This window comes from Castor canadensis, chromosome 11 (assembly GCF_047511655.1).
Source record: "Castor canadensis chromosome 11, mCasCan1.hap1v2, whole genome shotgun sequence".
Taxonomy (NCBI): Eukaryota; Metazoa; Chordata; class Mammalia; order Rodentia; family Castoridae; genus Castor; species Castor canadensis.
The window spans coordinates 136,410,666-136,422,115 of record NC_133396.1 but is presented as its reverse complement, the minus strand read 5'-3'; the positions used below and the strand labels follow the sequence as shown (position 1 = coordinate 136,422,115).

Below are 11,450 nucleotides of genomic sequence, written 5' to 3'. Positions count from 1 at the left end.
CTACTTGTTTATTTATTTTTCCCTTTTTCATTAACTTCTTTTCTTTCCATCTCCTCTCACCCTTCCATTCTAAATATCATCAGTGTTATTATTACAAGCTAGAAAATTCTTAATTGCACACAGTACAGGGACAATAACAGGGAAACCAGTTTCCCCACAGCAAAAAATTAGTACAGGAACCAGAGGGAAATGAAGACAATGGATACTAAGATCCAGACTCCAACAAAATGAAGGTAAACTATGGCAAAGAACCCAATGAAGCCCACAAGAACAATCTAAAAGAAGAAATACTACAGGTAATCAATGAGAATTTTATAGAGATGATACTGGATATGGTCAACCAAAATGTACAGGAGACACTCAAGAAATTCCAAGACAATAAAAATAGAGAATTTGAAAAAGCAAAAGAAGAAATAAAAGAAACCATAAAAGCACCATATAAACACCAAAGTGAAACAAAGAACATGATTAATAAAGAGATAAATGAACTCAGGACAAAAATAGACAATATTAAAGAGGAAATAAATCAGGATATGGAAAACATTAGAAAAAAGAACAAAACAGAATTGCAAAACAAAATGGAAAGCCAATCCAGCAGAATGGAACAAACAGAAGGCAGACTCTCAGAACTTGAAGATGAAATGTTAATTAAAGGAAAAATGAAGAACTATTAGTTAAACAACTCAAGACCTGTGAAAAGAAAATGCAAGACTCACCGACTCCATCAAAAGACCATGAATCAATGCCCTGAGAATCATGGGTATTGAAGAAGGAGAAGAGGTGCAAGCAAAGGGAATGCATAATATATTCAACAAAATAATAACAGAAAATTTCCTAAATCTCTAGCTTTTCTAGAGAAAGCTATTCCATACAGATGCAAGAGGCCTCCAGAATACCAAACAGACCAGATCAAAATAGAACTACCCCACAACATATCATCATTAAAACAACAAGTTCAGAAACGAGGGAAAGAATATTGAAGGCTGTAAGAAAGAAAAAACAAATAACATACAAAGGTAAACCCATCAAAATCACAGCAGACTTCTCAACAGAAACATTAGAAGCAAGAAGAGTATGGGGTGAGATCTTCCGGGCACTGAATGAAAATAACTTCAACCCCAGGATACTCTACCCAGCAAAACTATCATTCAAAATAGATGGAGCAATAAGCAGAAACTAAAACAATATGTGACTACAAAGCCACCACTACAAAAGATTCTTCAAGGGATTCTGCACATGGAAAGTGAAACTCAACATAACTATGAAAGGACAGGCAGCACCAAACTACAGGAAAAGAAAAAGCAAGAAAGTAGAGAGTAACCTCAACTTAGGTACACACAATCAAATCTTCAAACAACTAAGACAACTAAATGACAGAAATCACCACATAGTTATCAGTACTAACACTAATATTAATGGACTTAATTTCCCCATCAAAAGGCACCGTTTGACAAAATGGATTAAAAAGGAACATCCAACAATTTGTTGCTTACAGGAGACCCATCTCACCGACAGGAATAAGCATAGGCTTAGGATGAAAGGCTGGAAGAAGATTTACCAAGCCAATGGCCCCTGAAAACAGTCAGGAGTAGCAATACTTATCTCTGACAAAGTAGACTTCAAACCTACATTGATCAAATGAGATAAAGAAGGACATTTCATACTAATAAAAGGGGAAATAGACCAAATGGAAATAACAATTATCAACCTATATACACCCAATGTCAATGCACCAAATTTCATCAAACAAACCCTTAAAGACCTAAAAGCATATATTAACTCCAACACATTGGTTGTGGGGGACTTTAACACCCCATTATCATCAATAGATAGGTCATACAAACAAAAAAATCAACAAAGAAATCCTAGATCTAAAATATACAATAGATCAAATGGACCTACTTGATGTCTACAGAGCATTTCATACAACTTCTACACAATATACATTCTTCTCAGCAGCCCATGGAAACTTCTCCAAAATAGATCATATCCTAGGGCACAAAGCAAGCCTCAGCAAATATAAGAAAATAGAAAGTATACCATTCATTCTATCTGATCACACTGCAATAAAACTAGAACTCAACAACAAACATGCAAACAGCTGGAAACTGAATAACTCACTACTTAATGAACAATAGGTCATTGATGAAATAAAAGAGGAAATTAAAAAGTTCCTAGAAGTCAATGAAAATGAAGACATAACCTACTGCCTTTGCAGTCCTGAGAGGAAAGTTTATAGCCATAAGTGCATATATTAAAAAGACTGAAAGATCCCAAATCAATGACCTAACACTATAGCTCAAACTCCTAGAAAAACAAGAACAAGAAAATCCCAAAACAAATAGAAGGAAATAATAAAAATAAGAGCTGAAATCAATGAAATAGAAACCAAAAAAATACAAAGAATTAATTAAACAAAAAGTTGGTTCTTTGAAAAAATAAACAAGATCAACAGACCCCTGGCAAACCTGACTAAAATGAGAGAAAAAACCCAAATTAGCAGAATCAGGCATGCAAAAGGGGCGATAACAACAAACACCATGCAAGTCCAGGAAATCATCAGAGACTACTTTGAGAATCTATTTTCAAATAAGTTTGAAAATCTTAAAAAAATGGACAGATTTCTAGATACATATGATCATCCAAAACTGAACCAAGAGGATATTATTCACCTGAATAGATCTATAACACAAAATGAAATTGAAGCAGCAATCAAGAGTCTCCCCAAAAAGAAAAGTCCAGGACCTGATGGATTCTCTGCTGAACTCTATCAGACCTTTAGAGAAGAACAGATACCAACCCTCTTTAAACTGTTCCATGAACTAGAAAGGGAAGGAAAACTGCCTAACACATTTTATGAAGCCAGTATTACACTTATCCCAAAACCAGGCAAAGACACCTCCAAAAAGGAGAACCATAGGCCAATCTCCTTAATGAATGTTGATGCAAAAATCCTCAATAAAATAATGGCAAAAAATTCAACAACACATCAAAAAGATCATTCAGCATGACCAAGTAGGCTTCATCCCAGGAATGCAGGGGTGGTTCAACATACAAAATCCAATAAATATAATAAACCATATTAACAGAAGCAAAGACAAAAACCACTTGATCATCTCAATAGATGCAGAAAAAGCCTTTGATAAGATCTAACAGCATTTCATGATAAAAGCTCTAAGAAAACTAGGAATAGAAGGAAAGTACCTCAACATTATAAAAGCTATATATGACAAACCTACAGCCAGCATTATACTTAATGGAGAAACACTGAAACCATTCCCTCTAATATCCCTATTTGCAGATGACATGATCCTGTACCTTAAAGACCCAAAAAAACTCTACTCAAAAGCTCCTAGACACCATCAATAGCTATAGCAAGGTAGCAGGATATAAAATCAACAGAGAAAAGTCATTAGCATTTCTATGCACTAGCAATGAGCAAACTGAGAAAGAATACATGAAAACAATTCCATTTACAATAGCCTCAAAAAAAAAAAACAAACCCAAATAGCTAGGTATAAACCTTACAAAGGATGTGACCGACCTCTACAAGGAAAACTATACACTTCTGAAGAAAGAGATTGAGGAAGACTCTAGAAAGTGGAGAGATCACCCATGCTCATGGATTGGTAGAATCAACATAGTAAAAATGTCTATACTCCCAAAAGTAATCTACATGTTCAATGCAATTCCCATCAAAATTCCACTGACATTCATCAAAGAGATCAAAAAAATCAACCATGAAATTTATATGGAAACACAAGAGGCAACGAATAGCCAAGGCAATACTCAGTCAAAAGAACAATGCAGGATGTATCACAATACCTGACTTCAAACTATATTATAAAGTAATAAGAATAAAAACAGCATGGTACTGGCACAAAAACAGACATGAAGACCAGTGGATCAGAATAGAGGACCCAGATATGAAGCCACACAACTATAACCAACTTGTCTTTGACAAAGGAGCTAAAAATATATGATGGAGAAATAGCAGCCTCTTTGACAAAAACTGCTGGGAAAACTGGTTAGCAGTCTGCAAAAAACTGAAACTAGATCCATGTATATCACCCTATACCAATATTAACTCAAAATGAATCAAGGATCTTAATATCAGACCACAAACTCTAAAGTTGATACAGGAAAGAGTAGGAAATACTCTGGAGTTAGTAGGTATAGGTAAGAACTTTCTCAACGAAACCCCAGCAGCACAGCAACTAAGAGATAGCATAGATAAATGGGACCTCATAAAACTAAAAAGCGTTGGCTCAACAAAGGAAATGGTCTCTAAACTGAAGAGAACACCCACAGAGTGGGAGAAAATATTTGCCAGCTACACATCAGACAAAGGACTGATACCCAGAGTATATAGGGAACTTAAAATCTAAATTCTCCCAAAATGAATGTACCAATAAAGAAATGGGCAAGTGAATTAAACAGAACTTTCTCAAAAGAAGAAATTCAAATGGCCAGAAAACACATGAAAAAATGCTCACCATCTCTAGCAATAAAGGAAATGCAAATTAAAACCACACTAAGATTCCACCTCATCCATGTTAGAATGGCCATCATCAGCAACACCAACAACAACAGGTGTTGGCGAGGATGCGGGGGAAAAAGGAACCCTCTTACACTGCTGGTGGGAATGTAAACTAGTACAACCACTCTGGAAAAAAAATTTGGAGGCTACTTAAAAAGCTAGACGTTGATCTACCATTTGATCCAGCAATACCACTCTTGGGGATATACCCAAAAGACTGTGTGACACAGGTTACTCCAGAGGCACCTGCACACCCATGTTTATTGCGGCACTATTCACAATAGCCAAGTTACGAAAACAGCCAGGATGCCCCAGCACTGACGAATGGATTAAGAAAATGTGGTATCTATACACAATGGAATTTTATGCAGCCATGAAGAAGAACAAAATGTTATCATTCGCTGGTAAATGGATGGAATCGGAGAACATCATTCTGAGTGAGGTTAGCCTGGCCCAAAAGACCAAATATCATATGTTCTCCCTCATATGTGGACATTAGATCAAGGGCAAACACAACAGTGGGATTGGACTTTGAGCACGTGATGAAGCGAGAGCACACAAGGGAGGGGTGAGAATAGGCAAGACACCTAAAAAACTAGATAACATTTATTGTCCTCAACACAGAGAAACTAAAGCAGATAACTTTAAAGCAACTGAGGCCAATAGGAAAAGAGGACCAGGAACTAGAGAAAAGGTTAGATCAAGAAGAATTTACCTAGAAGGTAACACACACGCACAGGAAATTAATGTGAGTCAATGCCCTGTATAGCTATCCTTATCTCAACCAGCAAAACCCCTTGTTCCTTCCTATTATTGCTTATACTCTCTCTTCAACAAAATTAGAGATAAGTGCAAAATAATTTCTGCTGGGTATTGAGGGGCTGGGGGGGAGAGGAAGGGGCTGGGGGGGGTAAGTAGGGGGTAGGGGGAGGGGGGAGAAATGACCTAAACATTGTATGCACATATGAATTTTAAAAAAGGCTGACTAATACTCTATTGTATGTATATGCTGCATTTTCTTCATCTGTTCATCTATTACTGCACATTTGAGCTGTTTCCACATTTGGGCTATAATTATGGTTTCAATATGAAAAGTCCTCCACGATCTCATGTACTGGGAACTTGGTTACCAGTTGATAAACTTTTGGGAAGTAATTGACTCCTCAGAGCGCTGACCTAATCAGTGAATTAATCCTCTGATGGACTCATAGTATGACAACATTATCAGAGGTGAAGAATGGAGCGAAGCCTAGTTAGGGGAAGTAGGTCACTAGGGCATGTCCCTGGGATTATTCCTTTCTCTGGCACTTCCTGTATTCCCTTTCTTCTGCTTCCTATCCACTATGATGTGTACTGTTCTGCTCCATCACACCCTTCTCTCCTTGATGGAGTGGTACCACTGATATCACTGAAACTGTGAGCTCAAATAATCTTTTCTCATTTACAGTGTTCTCTCATGCATTTTGTCACAGAAATGAGGAAAGTAACTAATATGACTGTTGTCATAGTGCTACAATGAACACAGGGGTTTAGACTGTATATGCAGCAGTGGGATTGCTGGGGCAGAAGGAGACTCTATTTTGAATTTTTAGAGGAGCTTCCATGTGGTTTTCCATAGTGGCTTCAACATTCTGTACTCCCAACAGTAGTACGTAAGGGTTCCGATTTTTCTAAATCTCCATGTACGGTTGTTATTTATTTATTAAATTTAAATAACAAACATCCTGACAGAGGGCAAGGTAATCATTCACTGTAATTTAATCTTACATTTCTTCAATAATTAGTGACTGAGACTTTCTTCATATGCTTAGGAACCTTTTGTATGTGCTCTTTGGAAAAAAGTATCTTCCAGTACTTCGTCAATTTTTAAATCAAATTATTTGTTTTAAAGGGGGAAATGTTGTTTTGAAGCTTACTTTGTAATTTTACTTCTATGATGTATTTTTAAAAGAATTTCTGGAATTATGCTCTTGAAATTGCTTTGTAATAACAGAATTGTTGCACATTATGAATGATACACAATGTATTTCAAGAAATACCTTATTTTCTGAAAAAACTAGTTTATGCCAATAGCAGAGGCAGGGTTTATTAGAAAACATATTTCTGTGAAAATTGCTTCTTCATAGAGAATAGAAAAGCATCTTAGTGAAAGATCATGACTCACTGGGTATAGTAATTACACGACTTTGAATGACATGTCAGCATTAAAAATATACTCTATTTCCTGAAAATGAACAATTTTCATTTCATCTCACTGTCATGACTAGACTCTTTTGTAAATTAGGGGATGTCAGGTAGTAAATGCTGAATTTACAGATGTTGAGAAAATGTATAAATGTGCAGTAAGCGTTTTCATCAAGATGAATAAATGTATCATACATTTCCAGTGTAATACAAAACAGATTTTCTTTCTCCATTATAGTTTCATTACTATGCTGAAATTTTATTTCATTAACACCATGTACTGGCACTTTTGTGTCTTATCATAAATTTTGTAGGTCTAATAAAACACAAGTGATTAAAAATAAAGACTGAGTTCAAATCAGTGTTTAGCATGTTGGCTAGCATTGCTGGACATCACATAAATTTTGAATGCTTAATGAACTAACAAAATTCCATTCTTTATCACATTACGGGTACTACCTATCTCAATCTTTATGTTTGCATTATAGAAAATGGTGCCTTAATTAGAAATGTGATGTTTTAGCTCTTTATTTTGTTTAATTCTCATACTATTTATGAGTATGAGAGGAAAGATAAGCAAAAATAAGTTAGGTTTTTCCATGTTATTACTAAAACATAATCACATACAATTTCATATTCCTCATTTTCAGATGTAATTTTATCCTTTATTCTACAGAAAAGTATTAAATAAGTAAAATCATTTTCTTAAGAGCATTTGCTCAGTTATTTTAAGCAGCTAAGCTGGGATTTGAACCAATATTTTAAATTTCAAATACTTCTTACTCTTCACAAGTTTTTCTTCACGTAAGAATCAAAAGAAGTTTAATTCTTTTAAATCACTCTTGATTTAAGAGTGGTTTGACTGACATGCATCTATTTTGGATAGAATTTCCTTCATTTACTTGTACAAGTGGAAATTCTGGCCACTGGTTTACATCTTGTAATTAGGACAAAAAGATCACACTCATCTCCTTCACCTCTCACTGGTGACAGCCTGTGAGATCTCTGTTATGTCTTTTGTCTAGTATTGAATGAATTGCCCTGTTGTAAGTCCTCAGTCTGAGGTCAGAACTCACTATGGTGAGAATATTACTGAAGACCAAATGGAAACTCAATTATGTCAAGTACAAGGAAACACTTTTCTGATCTACATGTTATCCTAGTACCTATCAAGGAATCTGACACTGTGAATGTTTGGTGAACAAGAGATTGGATATGACTCTGAGCTGTAAATATAAGCATGACATAGTTCTGAAGAAAACAATGTATATATGAAAGTGCAAGATTGTTGTCCAGTTCATTGGCAAAGTAAAAGAAGAGTCATGTATTCTAGGGATAGATATGAAAATACTTTTCTTTCATAATATTTCATAAGATAGAGATTAAAATTCTCTTCATTTGCGTAACTCTGTGTATCTATCTGTCTCCATCTATTAATCCACCTGTTATCTATCTCTCTAATCATAAGTTGAGAGAATCAAACTGATGAATTCCAACACCATTATGATAAAAGCATATTCAATGCTAAATGTGAATGCTAAAGTCTAAAATTGGAACTACCATATGATCCAATCCATAGGAAATCAAATTAGAATGTCAGAGATATTTGCACTTCCATGTCCAGTGTAGCACTGCTCACAATGGCCGAGAAATGTATGAATGGATGAAGAGAATGGGGAAATAGCTGCAGGATAGCTAGAAGGATGGATAGATAGGTGGAAAGAGAAACAGATACACACACACACACACACACACACACACACACACTCACAGAAATATTATTCATCCTTGAAGAAATTCATTCCATTTGTGACAATATGGATGAATATAGAAGACACTATGCAAGGAAGACCCATAAAAAGAAAATAAAGGGTAATTCTGTACAATATCACTTGTGTGTGGATTCCTAAAAGGTTAGACACTGAGAAGAACAGAGAACAATGGGAATTGGCAAAGGAAGAGCTGGTGAACAGTGTAGACATTGTCAAAAGGTACAAAATTTAAGTTAGAGAGAGGAATAAAAAATACAGAAATGGAAAGGAATAAAAGAAAGGGTTATGAAATGCTTATGTATTCTGTTACTTGATCTGGATGCTGTTTACATGAGTGTGTCTCCTTTGTGAAAATTCAACAAGATGATAACTTTGATAGGTATACTTTTCTGTGGAGGTTAAAAGGAGAAAGCAGAGAATGATTCCCTAGAAGAGCTGATTTCAATGTTGGATGCATAATCTTGGTTCTCAAATTGCTATCATCTAGTAGGTGGGTCCCATCCATATTTAGCTAGAAGGAAGATTCAGAAATATAGTCAACTTTTTGACAACCACATATTCTGCTAAGACTCTGTTGTTCTATTATCAAAGAAGAAAGAGAAAATGTAAGTTGAAGGACAATTAGAAGTTTTTGCCACCATAAATTGATATTTCCAGAAATAATGATACCATGTTTGTTCAGTAGGGTTCCTTTTCCTAGCATAAAAATGAATTATAAATCATGGAATTTAAAAAACAATGAAGGAGCATTTTTTCTAAAAGTCAAAACATGAGCAAATTAGGTTTTAGTAAAGATGAAAATCTTTAAATTTTATCATGTTTACATATAGATTCACCTTTTAAAATTGTTTATATTTGAATTGTTTTGGGTGTGCATGTAACTCATCTGGAAAACTGTTTTATGTAGCTCACTTAATTTCAATACCATCTGTCTGGAAGAGCTAACAACTGATTTGTTTGAAAGCTGTGTTTATAGAGCTTGGGTGCCAAAATCATCACTGTTGTGAATTTGTGTGTACCTTTACTAAGCTTGTGGCATCAGACCCTCAAAGAAAGTTTATTTTACTAAGAAGTTGCTAGTGTATTAATTCTGCCTCTCTTTCATGTATTGTTATTTGGTTGATCAGGGAATCTCCTATATCTTGTGTCATCTATACATTGTTCTCGGAAGTGTAATGCATTTTTTAAATGGTGAATTCACTATGATTGACTTATAATGTCTTTTATTGTATAACATGGCGTATACTATTCGAAAAGTAAAATAAAAATACTAAGACTAATGGTAGATAATCTTTATCATTTGACTTGGTGTAGCTGTATATGAAACAGTAGATAATTATCTGGCTTTTAGTCATTCATTATAGATAATGTTAAAATGTGGAATATTTCCACAACCATTTCTTATAAATCAACTTAGTCCATTAACTTTTTGGTCAAGGAAGTAGTACAAGTTGGAAAAGAGGCCATATGTGACACAAGGACAGTGGCAAGGCAAGTGTCTTCCTGGAGTACCAGGCCCTTACTGGGCACCGTCCTCCTGCCCAATTATCAATAAGTGGTATGTGCACCTCTGGGATCCCAAAAAATAAGCAATAACAAAACCAAACAGAACTCTGGGGGTACTGTTAGAGTTCTCTCCATTATAAACAATATAAAATATGAATAAATTAAACCAATTATATCAATGTTTAGATTGCTGTTAGGAGCAAATAAACCAGTTATATCAGTTTAAATTGCTAAGTTGACTATACTACAAGATAGATATGATTTGGACTGACAGATTGAAATTTTTATTTTAGAATTTGAAATGTATGTTAACATTTTTAAAGTTAAATATATTTTTCAACAAATGCAAAGTACTGACTTTAATTGTCATTTCTTAATTTTGTTTATGTTTGACCCTTATGTTTGAGACATACTTTTGTAAAATATCTTAAAATAGTGAAACTAAGACTAAAACACTGAGAACAGATCTCTTATTTAGTGAATAGGCAGTTAGTATGTATTAAATTCACATATTGCTAAATCGAGTAAAAGGGAAAATGAGTGCAGACACCACATTGATGAATCTTCACAAAACTTCAAAGAGTAATGGAGTGTCTATAAATAAAATAACAGATTATTGGTGTCCCATTTGTTTTCAATTAGGTATTCCAGGTTGAAGAACATTGAAAAATCTCTTATTTAAAATTTATACATGAGAATTTTAAGTAAAGCACGGAATCATTTAAACCTTGTTGCAGAGTGCCTGGGTAAATATTTTTCCTAATATTATTTTCTCCTAGAATATGTAAGAAGGCTATGTATGTGTAATATTTTAGCCTAACAGAAAAGAAAATCATTTCTTTTATACATACGCAATGTATGCCTTTCCAGAATCCCATACAGGCTAACCTATAACTCAAAAGGTGACCTTGCTGACTGGTGCTTCTGTAGAGACCCCCTGGTGAAGCCACTGTTATGTCTGACAAGGAGACAAAACCTTCAACTGAGGATTTGGGGGATAAGAAGGAAGGAGAACACATTAAACTTAAACTCATTAGACTAGACCCAGGGTCTTCACTTCAAAGTGAAAATGACAATACATTTCAAGAAACTCAAAGGATCATACTTTCAAAGAAAGGAGTTCCAATGAATTCACTCAGGTTCCGCTTTGAAGGTCAGAGAATTGCTGTTAATCATACTCTGAAGGAACTGGGAATGGAAGAAGAAGATGTGATTGAAGTTTATCAGGAATAAATGGGGAGAGTGTCATTCAACAGTTTAGATATTCTTTTGATTTTTTTCTTTTGTATTCTTAAAAATACTTCTTTTGTAAAGTGATATTCCAAATGAATGAATACTGGCACTCCATCTCTTGAAAACATCTGGTAATTTGAACTCAAGTTCTCATTAATCATTATCATTTATTTTCATTGTGCTGATTCTTAGTGATCAAACCTCAGCCTCATACA

The 11,450-nt window shown here is 34.7% G+C and overlaps 1 pseudogene; it reads left to right on the top strand.

Moving 5' to 3' along the window:
- Positions 1-10,956: 10,956 nt before the first annotated feature.
- On the top strand, positions 10,957-11,235 carry LOC141414126 (small ubiquitin-related modifier 1-like; annotated as a pseudogene).
- The last annotated feature ends 215 nt before the right edge of the window (positions 11,236-11,450 follow it).